At 35.8% G+C, this 14,789-nt stretch overlaps 2 pseudogenes; both read left to right on the top strand.

Annotated features, from left to right (window-relative positions):
• Positions 1–4,140: 4,140 nt before the first annotated feature.
• LOC149217250 (patellin-3 pseudogene) lies at positions 4,141–5,116 on the top strand (annotated as a pseudogene).
• Positions 4,995–7,164, top strand: LOC149217251 (putative receptor-like protein kinase At1g11050 pseudogene; annotated as a pseudogene).
• Positions 7,165–14,789: the final 7,625 nt, after the last annotated feature.

Genomic DNA, 14,789 nt, shown 5'->3' on the forward strand with positions numbered 1-14,789 from the left:
ATAAAAAGTTAGATTAAAGTCAAATATTAAATGCTGAATCATAAATATTGATTCATTACCGTTGGCATCCATAATTGTTCCCACCTATAAATTAAGTGACCATTAACGTAGGTCGTCCGCTTGTTGGGATACTTGTTCAAATCTGGTGGAATCCGCAAGCACCACCTATACATACATATTCCCTATTCCCATGTTGGGAACGCTGAGCCAACGTTCCGCCATTTCAGAATTGATGAGATAGAAGATAATTGGACCGTGCTTAGCCATGAGCAATTTTAGTTTCTATTTTTTTTTCATTTTTTTAAAATAGTGGTTGAAAATATGGAAAATTATAATTTTAAGTGGTTAAATTTATATAATTAAAATATTTAATAAAATTTTAATTTTATTTATATATTAAAATTTTAATATTAACAATAATATAATATTATAATTTATATAATCAAAATATTTAATTATTTTTAAAATTTATTTTTACATAAAAATTAATTTAAACAATAATTTTCATTTTATTTAAATAGTGGTTGAAAATATGGAAAATTATAATTTTAAGCTGTTAAATTTATATAATTAAAATATTTAATAAAATTTTAATTTTATTTATATATTAAAAATTTAATATAAACAATAATATTATATTATAATTTATATAGTCAAAATATTTAATTATTTTTAAAATTTATTTTTACATAAAAATTAATTTAAACAATAATATAATATTATAATTTCAATAAAATTCGTATTTTTATAAATAAATAATTACTTTTATAGGATATCAATTGTGTGGGTAATTAATATAAAAAATGAATCGTTTATAAAGGTGGAGGAATTGTTCGGACGGCCAAAAGTGGTCGGAATCTGGGCAAAAAAAATTTCAAAAAATCTTGTAGATGCAGTGTTTGAATCATGTTTTTGATGGTGGAAATAGATTCAGCACCATCAAAATTTTGTTAGGGTACCTAAAATTAAGAATTTTACCAGCTTTCACTTAGATTTACAAAAATCCCTCTCAACTTTTTCAAAATATGACGAGAATTTCCATATCTTTCAAGACAAAAAAACATAATTTTTTAACTATGGCTATAAAAAATACACTGCAAGAAGTGATAAAGATTAACAAAATATATTGCAAGCTTTTTACCTATGGAATAGTTTTTAGCATATTTTTTTAGAATTTTATAAAATTATGTCGAAATATAAGTTTGAATAATTTATAATTTCTAAATTTGAATAATGGAATAGTTTTTAGCATATTTTTTTTAGAATTTTATAAAATTATGTCGAAATATAAGTTTGAATAATTTATAATTTCTAAATTTGAATAATTCAAACTTACAGTTTCAAAATTTGAATTTTTTAAAGTTCTTGAAAATGTTAAATTTATATATTCAATTGAAAACATGTTTTATACAATATTAATGGTTCGGGTACCCAATATAAAAAATTCGCTGTGTCAAGATTAATTTGGGACAACCAAGATAAAAAGTGGTAATAAAGATTAACGAAATATAATGTAAATTTCGTTATATATAGAATATTTTTTATTATATTTTTTCTTTTTATGAATGTGTTTAGAATTTTATAAAGATGGGTTAGAATTATAAAGTATAAGTTTGAATAGATTTGAATGATGATTTTTGAAACTATTAAAATGAAAATTTATAATTTAAGTGAAAATTGATTTTATCAAATTATAAAAAACTCTTAATCATATAATATTTTATATTTTTTTGAATTTTGGGTATTCTAATTTGAGAAATTTGAGGTGAAATTTTGATTTGTGTTATTTACACTGGTTTTTTTGACTGTATATATAGATTCGGCACCTTGAAAAATCTCTAGGGCACTTCGATTGCGCAAGGATTACCCATCAAACTTACGATTTCATTAAATTTCAGCCAAATTTTTAGAATCATTCAACCCATATTTGGAATAATTCGGTCGACGTGAATCGAAGAAAGTCGTGCAACAAAACATCACGTCCATAACTAAGAAAACTAACTCTAATGAATTTTGACAGGTCCCAGTCACCTTCTCTGCTCTGACTTCCAGAATCTGGACCCATCCACCTTCTCTGCTCTGACTTCCAGATGTCTGAAGCCAACCACCTTCTCTAACCTGACTTCCACAAATCCAGTGCACGAGATTTTTCAAGTCAATCGTTATAGCAATAACAGTAAAGCAGAGAGTCCCGAATGTTGGAAGAAACTAATTAATTCCAACTACCTGCTACAATTGTTCAATAGCGATTTAAATGTTGATTCCAGAAATCGTTGAGAATAGGCAAGCTTCTCCAGCAAGCCACCGACTGAACTGATCTCCAGAAACTTCTCAAGCTTGTATATATACCTGTTAATTGATGAATAGAGGCAAGTCTTGAGTTCAGTGTTTCTGAGTTGTGTTGGTGTGTTGTGCGCCTCTGCTCTTTTCATGGTATCAAAGCTGAGGGTGTGAGCTCAGTGAGTATTGGTGAGCTGTGAGCGAAGGCAATTGAGCCGAGAGCTGAAGGGATTGCTATGTGAGGGCGCATAAAAGCGCTGAGTCACCTCTAGAGTCCACCAGAGTATTTTCTTGACCTGTGGAGTAAAGCCTGTCGTGCCGGTGAAAGTCGTTGCTGCACCGTCTCTGCCATCGTGAACCAGAGGGCCAAGATTTGTGAGGCTTTGCCTTGTGTTGTTTTTTGGTGTGTTGTGCCAGAGCCCACGTGAGCTGTGGGGTGCGACCGAGTTTGTTGTGGAAGCCCATTTACAAGGTTGTTGACTCTACTTGTAACAATTTTTTGTGCAGCGTATTGATCTTATATGCAGCTTGTGTGAAGTCAGACAGAATGTGGAGTGTTCGCTGTGAGTGGTTGCTGAGAGTAAGTGAGCGTGAGCTCTTGCTGCAGTGTTTGGAGAGTCGTACAGTCGAGTGTGGCTGAGTTGTGTGTAAGCTTGAAGATGTGAAAGCTGTGTGAAGATTGGAGTTGTGTTCGCGCAGCTGTAGTGGAAGGTGTGTTCCCTGTTGACTAAAGGTGAAGCTGCTTGTTTTGCTGTGTAGAAGCTACTCGTTAGTTTGGAGGACACTGCATTGCTAGTGGGCTAAGTGCACGAATTAATCGATGGTTTGTGCGTTTTTGTGCAAGAGAACGTGTGTGGTTTGTGGACCTGTGTGTTGAGTTGCCCGTAGAGTCCTGCAAAGGCGGATCAAGGCATATTGTTAGTAAGGACATCGAATGAATTGAAGGCCTGTGCACGTGATCTCTTCCATTCTCTGAGACCAACATGAGGATTGACCGATAGCTAGCTGTTGTGGAGTCAAGCAAAGGCAGTAAGCAATTAGTGTGCAAGTTTCATTCAGTTTTATTACTGTTATATCTCATAAGTAATTTCGTCTCCCTAGTAAAGTGCAGTACTGGAGTAGAATAATACAAAATTACCTGCCTTTTTCAAGTTGCATAAAATCGCTCAGACTCATTGCAGTAACTATGTTAATTTATTTTCTATATAGTATCGTTTGAGGCAATTTAAGGAATGAAATTAATCTTTTCCATAATCTTGATTTGATATCAGAAGAAGGGTAGCGAAAGCGTGGTGTGCATCCGGAAAGTGAGAGGCAGAGCCGAGCCTGGTGCTACTTTCAAGTCAAAGCTGACCAGAGTTTAATGAAAATTTAAGCCTAGCAGATATGTCTATTTTTTTAGAACTTTTTGACAATGATCCTTTTGATGATCATTTTCTCAGGAACCCATTTGGGCTTAGCAGTATTTTTGAGTTCTTGGACAAATAATGTCATGTTGTTGAGGATCATGTTGATCAAGAAATCACTCATGTTGAGGTTCCAGCCCAAGGGGATGTTCTGAAGCATGAGGAAACTGTAACTGAAGCAGTGACTGTCCAAGCCCCTTCAACTGAGGCTCCTGTTGTTGATACTGAAACCGTAAAGGAAGAAGAAACAACATCTGCCCCTGCACCATTCGATGCTGAAGCTCCAGTTGAGGTCATTGTTACCACGGTAATTGAGGAGGTTGTAACTCAACCTGTAGAAAACGTTTTCCTATGGGGAGTTCCTCTTCTTTACACCATGGGTGATGAATGTACTAACGTGATTCTGTTGAAGTTTCTCTGAGCAAGAGACTTCAAGGTTTCTGAAGCCTTTACTATGCTGAAAAACACAATTCTCTGGAGGAAACGTTTTGGAGCTGACAATATTTTGGAAGAGGACTTTGATGCTGAGTGGAATAATGTGGCTTACATGCATGATTATGACAAGGAAGGACATCTAGTATGTTACAATAACTACGGGGCATTCCAGAATAAGGAGCTCTACCTGAAGACATTGAATGACGCTGGTGACTGCTTTTTGCGGTGGAGGATTCAGTTATTAGAAAAGGAGATACAGAAGCTGAGCTTCAACCCTGGAGGCATAACTTCAATGGTTCAAATTACCAATCTTAAGAACACGACTGGTCCTGCAAAGTGGGGTATGCGTCAAGTTACCAAAAAGGCATTGATAATTCTTCAAGACAATTATCCAGAGTTTGTTGTTGCTGGTCCTGCCAGAGTGACAGAGACCTTGTTCAAGTACATTTCACCAGAGTATGTGCCAGTACAGTATGGAGGTTTGAGCAGAGAAAATGACGCAGAATTCTCTGCAGCAAATGGGGGAGTTTCAGAGCTGTTTATCAAACCTAGGGTGAAACAAATGAACAAGCATGGACCCTTTCACAAGAAGACAAAAATGAAATGTTTTGTAAGCCTAGCTGAGACTTAGACCAGCAGGCATGACAATTAAGAGTATAATTTCTTGTTTATTATATGTAGTTGGAATTAAGGGGGAGTGTTGGAAGAAACTAATTAATTCCAACTACCTACTATAATTGTTCAACAGCGATTTAAATGTTGATTCTAGAAATCGTTGAAAATAGGCAAGCTTCTCTAGCAAGCCACCGACTGAACTGATCTCCAGAAACTTCTCGAGCTTGTATATATACCTGTTAATTGATGAATAGAGGCAAGTCTTGAGTTCAGTGTTTCTGAGTTGTGTTGGTGTGTTGTGCGCCTCTGCTCTTTTCACCGAACAGCCACCTGATCTGCATTTTTTTCTGCATGCCATTCTTCTCGCAGAGGAAGAGTGAAAAATATGAAGATTAGCAGGGGGTTGCTGCTACAATTGTTCACGATCGCTAGCGCAGATGCTGCCTCATGTCCAACGGGTTTTCACTACGTCCATCAACTTCCATGGGACACCTCTTCTTGCAGGCAATCAGGATCAGATCATGGGAGGAACTGTTGCCAGACATTGTTGAGCCTGTTCGCCGCAGGCCTAGCGCAACACCTCAAAGACTCCTCCATGTTCGAGTTTCGCGACTATGCCTCCGCCACTGCTTGCCTAAATGACTTCCAACAACAGCTTTCTTCCATGGATACCGCCGATCTTCCCCAGAACTTGGTGGCCCGCTGCCTGAATGACACATCCATGTTTGTATCGAGTCCCAGTCTGTGCGACGGCATACAAACGAAACAGAACTGGATTGACTTGCTCAGCACAACTGAAATCGATTTCTTTTGCAAAGGAGATCTCTCAAACTTAGTTGCTTGCGATTTATGCAACAATGGCGGTCAGCAAGTTATCACCAGATTGTTGGGGATGAATAAAAACGCAACAGAGAAAACCAGGCTTAATTGCTACTACTTCGCGGTCCTGTATGCCGCCGGCGTTGTGAACGAATTCGGGCCGAAGAGCGCGAAGACCGCTTTCTGTGCATACGCCTTGCCCTTATCTGCGCCCAAACCCAAGGAAAAGCGCAGCCGTCTTATTTTGATCTCCACTTGTACGGCAGCTGCGATTATTGTCGTTTCCGTTTCGACGTTTGTGATCGTTTATCTACTTCGGGAGAGGAGGAACCGTGGCGCTGCGCACCGGCAGTTTATAAGGCGGAACAAAGACCTTTTAAGAACAACCGTCAGGGTCAGACGCAACACGGGCGTAGTGTGGTTCAGCATCCAGGAGATCAAATCCGCGACCCAAAATTTCAGCGAGGCCAATCGCATCGGTCAAGGGGGATTCGAGACGGTGTACAACGGAACGCTTGCCGATGGACAGAGGATCGCCGTGAAGAGAATCAAGAACTGCTCTGTCGAAGGAGATGCAGATTTCTTAAACGAAGCGAAAATTATTAATGACATCAGGCACCGGAATCTCGTGGTTTTGAGAGGATGCTGTGTTGCCAGCGACGACATGGGGGGGCACCAGCGGTTCTTGATTTACGATTACATGCCCAATGGCAGCCTTAACGATCACATCGTCTCGGCTTTTTTGAGCTGGCAGCAGCGGAAAAACATCGTCCTGGGTATCGCCAAGGGCCTGGCTTATCTTCACCACGGTGTTCAGCCCGCCATTTATCACAGAGATATCAAACCCACTAACATTCTTTTGGACGACGAGATGAATGCCCTTGTGTCCGACTTCGGTCTGGAAAGGATTATGAGTAAAGACGGAGGATCCCACTTGACCACGAGGGTAGCAGGGACACACGGCTACTTGGCCCCTGAATACGCTCTCTACGGCCAACTTACAGAAAAGAGCGATGTCTATAGTTTCGGAGCTCTGTTGTTGGAGATCATGAGCGGCAGAAAGGCTCTTGATACCACGCTGGAATCAACCTCCAATTACCTTATTACGGATTGGGCATGGAGCCTTTTGAAAGCGGGCAAAGCTCTGGAAGTGGTAGATGAAAGAATCCGTCACAGTGGGGTAGAGCGAAGCATGGTGAAATTTGTTACAGTGGGTATTCTGTGCGCCCATGTTATGGTGGCTTTCAGACCGACGATGGTAGAAGCTTTGAAGATGTTGGAAGGGGACATTGAGATTCCGGACATACCCGATAGGCCTTTTCCTCTCACGCACGAGTCGCTTAACCATGGTAACGGCGAAACTACTCTCTATTTTTCTGCGACTGCGACTCTCGATCGGATCTCCATAACAGAGGTGCCCGGATAGGGAGGCGAGTCGCGACGACAGTTTGGACTGTGGAAGAACATGGCCGGTTCAGCGACTTGACTTGTAGTATCTATGAAATCTTGTGATTATTGTTTTTAATAACCGATTTCAGCGATGGCTCTTAAATGTTAGTGAAGGGTTCAAATTTGAATTAGTCAGAGCCCCTCAAAGCTATTTAGTGCGGGGCACAAATTTATTTATATATTTACATTTAATTGAAAAAACAAAATAAATAAAAAATAATTATTTTCTGATCTAAAATTATTTCCCATATAAATAAAAAATTACTTTTCAAATTTGAAGCCGGAAATTATTTCTCTAAACTTTTCATAATATGGTGTTTTTTGTTATTTTTTAAGTTTTATGTTTTTTTATTACCCTTTAAAAAACAAAATATATTAACCATCGTTCTGTATATCACAGTGTTTAAAAAAAAAATTGTTATCATTTTATATGAAAACATAATCTTATTGTTAGGAAGCTCATGCATTCATGTCTCATGTATTTATTGAAATTATATTTTAGTAGTGGGCACGGGATCAATAATTTTGATTTTGGTGAATCATTTTGTTAGTCACAAAAGAGATACAATTCAAATTCATATGAGCTCCCTACCCTCGTAAGGTTTGGATTTACAAATGGTACTTACCAATCTTCTATGGATCCACTTCCAAATCTTCTAGTTTCCTATTCCACCTGTTTGTACTTATTACTTTCTTTGCTTGCTTGCATTTATGAATATTACTTTCATGTCCTCTTTATGCCTAGTTAATATGAAGACAAGAAAATAAACACTAAAGATCAAAATTGATTTAGTGCAAGTATGATCTCTTACTACTAGAAATTCAATGCTAAATACCGTGTGTACTCATTAATTTTTCTTAACAAAAAATAATATCTATTATGTGTTCTTTAATAGTGGTGTCATGCATCATAATGCACATATGCACTAATCATTAGGGCTTTAAGTTTATTGGAAAAAAATTCTTTGTAGTTCTATATATATGTGTGTGTGAGAATTGTTTTATTGGAGATTTTAAATAACTCTTGTTGTTTCTTTTTATTAGAGATTTCAATGATATTCATAAAATGATATTGTTTTTTGATTTCTTTTATAAAAATCATTGTAATTATTTTAATAATTGGACTAGTTACTCTCTAAAAAAGAAAAATATATTCATTGGATTTAAAGAATGGTGTCCATGTTATTTTCTGCATATGATTCTTATATCAATTATAAGTAAATGGTTGAGTTTAATCCCCTATGATTCATATATAGAGTGTAAGTAAATGGTCATATTAAATTTCATCCATATCATTTTTACATTGTAATATTTGTAAACCAATACTATCTATGTATATTTTTTCTTCTGTACTTAAAGTTTTGGTTTTTAGATATCTTTTTTTAAGTTTTGCACAACTTAACACTATAAAAATTTGACTGGTGAGATATATACCAAATTTTAACTTGACTCACAAGAAAAGAATAACTTATTTTAACTTGCCAATATTGAAAAGTTAAAATAAAATTAACCCTTTAAATTGAAATGTAACCATTTCCTTCAATTTTGATCTTTGGTTTTTCCCCTCCTTTTCCAAAAAAAAGAAACCTATAATTTTATTTGTCCCGAAAGAAATAACAAAAATTACATTTTGCATATGCTAAAGCATTCCAAAACTACATCTCACAACATCCAACTAAAAACAAAATTTAAAAAAATACTTACAATATGAAGTTAAGTGTAATAATAATCTCTTCTCTTTTTTTTCCTCCTTTTTAAACACTTACTTTCATCCTTCAAAATTTGGTCAGCTAAAACTATAGTCATTTCATATCGGGAACCTTCCCTATTTCTTGGTTATCTGTTAAGTCTAAGCATCCCATTTCTTGGTTATCTTGTTAAGCCTAAGCATCCATCGTACAAGATGAATTTTTTTTCCTCTTAAAATAATGAATTAATAATTATTTAAAACTCAAATTAATAATTAATAATTAATTAAAAATTTGTAAAATAGAAAAGAATTAATTAAATATTAAATTAAAATATTTAAAGTTGGATAATTATATGATTTAAAAAATTTATAAATTAATAATTTTAGATGGTTAAGTTTGATGGTTTACTTTATTACTCTTTTTTAATATGATATATTTACATGATAACAGTCAGTTATTTGAATAATCAAAAACAACACTGAATAAATAATGTTTATCGATAATAAAAAATATTATTGAGAAAGATTGTCTGTACTTCTAAATGCTCAGAATTATTTAAATATATAAGGACAATAGGAGGAGCCCAATTCCTTAGAAGATCAGGGGTTTAGTGAGAAAAATAAATAAAAATATTGTTTATCATGGGGAGGTTTGACATTTTTTCGCGGACATCATTTGTTGAACGCTTTCCCAATGACATCTATTCGTTTGATTATCGTACCAAATTAATTAAGCTATAACGAAGAAGGTTTGACCATCTTAGTAATCGATCAAGTTAAAAGGAAGTCGTAGAAAAGGTGACTAAACTTTTGATCGAATAAAATAGGATAACAACAATTCCAATAGGAAAAAAGTAAAATTGGAAAATGATTTACAATGTTCATTATTTTATTATATTAGAGTAGAATTATTTTTCAAAATTGGAAAATTATGTACCATGTTCATGGTATTGGAGTGAAGGTCTTAAATCAGTAATGGTGAAAGATGTTGACTCCACCAAAATATCGTATTGGAGTCAACATTTCTTGATCCTAAATATTTTTATTTTTCAAAATTGGAAAATTATGTACCATGTTCATGATATTGGAGTGAATGTCTTAAATCATTAATGGTGAAAGATGTTGACTCCACCAAAATATCGTATTGGAGTCAACATTTCGTGATTCTAAATATTTGTTTCAATGGAATGAAAATTGTGGATCACTTTCCAAATTTACTTTCTTCAAATTTAATGTGAGAAGAAAAATATATATTTAAATAAATAAAATAATAATAATAAATTGTATTTCTATATATTTATATTAATATTATCTTATAAATTAAATAAATTGTTAAATATTAATAGGCATTAATCCATGGTAGGTACTAATATTTTTATCTTATAATATATTTTATATTATTAAGATTAAAATTAATTTATATTTATCTTAATTTTGGATTCAAGGATTTAAAGAGATAAAATCTCTTTTCACTCTAAAAGAGTTTTTGCATTTCAAAAGATTTGATCTCTCTCGACCCTTTGTAGATCCAAAGTTGAGATGGGTCTAGTCTGGTTTAATTATTAAATATAATTAACTATAATTATAATTATAATTATTAATTTTATTTTACTTTTCTTTATTTTTTCATTTTATGTAATTTAACCGACTCAAAATGTTTACATAACATAATAAGACATGACATTACAACATATCTTCAATATTAGGTTAGAGAGCCAGGAATAAATAAATAAAATTATTATTATTATTATTATTATTTACTAAAAGAATTACCTAAAAGGGGTTGGATCTAATTGTGGAAAGCTAGGAGTTATTAACCATTGGGCAAGGTTCAATTCCCAGAGGGGATTCTTGGATCCATGGGGTGACCTTGAGGTATTGGATGAACATGTGATTGCATCTAGAGAGATCAATTGAAATAGTTTGGTGACCCGTGCACAAGCACTAAGAGTTCAATGCCATAAATAAACCTATTGGAAAAGAGTTCAATTCCATAAATAAAAACTTTCTCAAACATGTGGTTGCATCCAAAGAGTCTATATTAAATGGCTTCTTGACCCATGCACACATAAGTGAAAAAGAGTTCAATTCCATAAATAAAAACTTTCTCAAACATGTGGTTGCATCCAAAGAGACTATATTAAATGGCTTCTTGACCCATGCACACATAAGTGAATAGCGCTCCTCCATGTGCTCCTTTTAAAAGTAAAAGGACATTAGCTCGAGTGGTTTGGTGAACAATTTTCTTACCGGGTTCAAGTCTCTTCATAGAAAGTGTATTAAATGCTTTCTTGACCCGTGCATAAGCACTAAGAGTTCAATGCCATAAACAAACCTATTGTAAAAGAGTTTAAGTCTCTCGGTTAGACCATATTAAATGGTTTCATGACCCATGCATAAGCATTGAGAGTTCAATGACATAAATTGGTTTGGTGAACAATTTGTTTCCTAAGTTGTGTGATTTTACTCGAGAGAACATATTAAATGGTTTCATGACCAATGCACTAGCACTAAGAATTCAATGCCACAAATGAAAACCTACTAGAAATTGAATCTGGACATGGCATTTTTTTAAATAAATTGAGAAGCAAAAAGGGACATGACTACCTTACAAATAAATCTCTACCCTCTATCCTTAATTACTGCTAAAAAATATTTTGTGGGTTAAATCCCTACAATCCACCTATTAATTATTTATTATTAAATTAAATTTTTAGAAGCCATATTCCAAAATGGATATGCGTATTTTTGGTGTAATATATTAAAATTGTTTTATTTTATATATGTTATAGATATTAAATAATAATATGGATCGTGAATACTGGGATCTTTGTTTTTGAGGTGTCAACCTATGGCTCTCCATATGTCATAGGGTTCTTTCAGGATCTTTTTGTGAAAATGTCTATACTCTTCACTAGCATCTACACAAGGGTGGCACGTTTCTCCACATGTTTTCATGATGTCAGAGTTCTTTTATTACATAATAGAAATCAATGAGGTGGATTTAGGGTTGGAATCTCAAAATAGACCCACCTGTCAAATTTGACGGTTTTCACACTTATCGACTAGTCTTTACAATTTCAACAAAGGATTTTGACATTTTTGCAAACTTTTTAATTATATTTCACGAGAAAATCACCTTGTGATAGATAATTTTCCCATCAAAATCCATCCCTAAATTGATTATTAATCCATCCCATACACGATGCATGCTTTTAAGTTCCAAGAAAAAGTTACAAGTGGCACTGAGATAGGGTTCTAATGTATGACGGGCGTTTATGAAGGGAGTACAAATGGGGATTGGTTCCTTGCCTTGTACACTAGTAATTGCTCACACAAAGTGGCTCCCTTAGATTCACCAGCTAGAGTTTGCTTAATCCATGCCAAATATGTTCGAAGTACCCACTATATTGAAAAGACATTTTAAAGGAGATTTTTGAGGAATCCCCTATAAAAATAGCCCAAAAATCAATTTGTAGCGGAGGTCACTAGTGGAGGTGGGCAAGTGGATTTTTAGCAGATGTTTTCTAGATGGTGCATCTAAAATCTACATACGCACTGGTGCTTTACTATCAATACAAGCATTGGTGTTGCATATAACATGGTGCACCGAGAAAATTTATTTTTATAAAATAAAAAAAATGAGGTGCGCTAAATACCACAACACACGGTGCTTGAATCATCAATAGCACCAGTGTCCTTCATCTAGTCTAGCGTCTAGATGCATACCACTAAGGAGCACCGTTGTAGTTTTAAATTTTAGAAAAATGTGATGTTATTTTCCAATGACACTATGATGCAGTAAACTTATCAAAATTCCCTTGGACATCTTCTAAAGCGCACCGCTAGGCAGTTTTTTATTTCTAGAAAAGAGTGGTGCTATAGTAAAAACAAAGCATTGGTGCGATACATGTATAGAAAATCCCCGAGGCATCTCGAAAAAAGCACCGTGATAAATTTAATTAAAAAACGTGGCACTTCTGAATATATCCCGCACCGGTGCTTTTATAAAAATTCACCAGATGAGGGTTTAATAAAAAAAAAAACCTCATGGCCATATTTTTCATTTTTACCATCCATAGTACGGGAGAGCTCTGAAGCACTAGTGCCACTCTTTCCACATGCAAGCGCCCCGATGTCGGTGCTTCTCTTGCTCACCATCCTTTCGTACTATGTGTTGGGTTGTGTTATATTCTTGCCAGGACTAGCTGACATAGTTAACCGAGGGGTTAGACGGTGGGCAGAGCCCCCTTCGTTGTGCCGATTCCACAATGGGGGGGTCACAGGGGGGGCAGCAGCCCCCCCTATCTAGGGGGTTTGAGGGGGCTGGGTAGCCCCCCTCTATGGGGTCCAGGGCAGCACCCCGGGAAATTTTTTTTGGACCCTATATTAGGTTGGGCAGACCTACCTATGCTTTTGTGCATGGTTTTCGCACATGGTTTTGGATGCGATGGTTTTCGGTCCATGGTTTTCGACGCGATGGTTTTCGGTCCATGGTATTGGATGCTTCGGCATGTATAAATATGTATTGTAACATTGAAAGGAACATAATGAAAAATCAAGCTAGTAGTCCTGGTTTTGAGATCCAGGAGAAAATCTCTGTGTATATGTGTTTTATGTGTTATTCTCTCGCATTGTTTATTTTCTATGTTTTGAAATTCGTATGCAGGTAATTTCTGTATGGGATTAAAACCTACATTTGGTATCAGAGTTGTTTTGGCTTCAAGGGGACGCCTTTGTTGCTGAGGGGTTTCGCTCGGGCCTATGGTAGACCCTGTTCAGTGGGAGATCTACGGGATCGATTCTGGTGGTGAAAGAAGATGGCGAGTAGTGGAAAGATAGAGATCGAGAAATTTAATGGTCAGATTTTTAAGTTGTGGAAACTCAAGATGGAGGATTTATTGGAGGATAAAAATCAATGGATGGTGGTAGATCCGGGTACTAAACCACCGGGAGTGTCTGATGAAGAATGGAAGAAGTTGAATCGGAAGGCAAATAGCACAATATGATTGTGTGTCTCACATTCAGTATTGCTGAATGTATCAGGGGAAGCTATGGCTAAGGCTTTGTGGGACAAGTTAGGGACTTTGTACCAATCTAAGCCTCTGGTGAATAAACTGTTCCTACGAAAAAAGCTGTATAACCTGAGGATGAAAGATGGAGACTTGGTGACAGAGCATCTGAATGAATTTAATACTGTGGTAAGTCAGTTATTATCTGTTGATATTAAAATTTCAGATGAAGATAAGTGCATCAGTTTGTTGTGTTCTCTACTAGATTCGTGGGATAGTATGGTTATTGCAATAGGTAGCAATGCAACTGCCTTACAGTTTGATGAAATAGTCTCATCCTTTCTGACAAAGGAGATGAGACGGAAAATATGGAGAGCCAGAATGGTGATGCCTTGTATGTACGAGGATGGTCCCAGAACAGAAACAAAAATAAGTCATCAAGTGGGAGATCTAAATCTAGAGGGAGATCTAAATCTCCAGGAAAACCTGTAAAGGTGGTGTGCTGGAAATGCGGAAAGGAAGGGCACTACAAAAAAGACTGTAAATATAAAGCTCCTGACAAAGGAAAGGGATCTGATGATGCTCTTTCTACAGAGGCGAAAACCACCTCAGATGAAGGTGGGGATGTGTACTTGGCTTCTTCAAGTACACGTGTAGATCATGACGCATGGTTGATTGACTTAGGTGCATCCTTTCACTTCACTCCCCATAGAGAGTGGTTCTACGAGTATGAGAAATATGATGGTGGTGATGTCTTCTTGGGGGATGGCAAGAAGGCTAGAATCATTGGTTGTGGAAAAGTAAAGTTGAAGTTGCAAGGTGGAAGGGTTAGAACACTTCTGGGTGTTCTGCATATTCCTGCATTGGCCAGAAATCTGATTTCCGTAAGCAAGCTGGATGATGCAGGTGTAAAAACAGTGTTCGATAAGGATACCTACAAGATGGTTCAGGGAGCACTGGTATTGATTCAGGGAGTTCGGATTGGAACTTTGTACAAGCTACAAGGTAGCACTATTGTTGATGGGTGCAATAGTTCTGTGGTTCCTGAAAGTGGAGCAGAAAATCTAGTGGTCTCTGGAGAGA

This window comes from Pinus tabuliformis, chromosome 1_1 (genome assembly GCF_031772625.1).
Source record: "Pinus tabuliformis cultivar Carrire ecotype Pingquan chromosome 1_1, CPIR1, whole genome shotgun sequence".
Lineage (NCBI taxonomy): Eukaryota > Viridiplantae > Streptophyta > Pinopsida > Pinales > Pinaceae > Pinus > Pinus tabuliformis.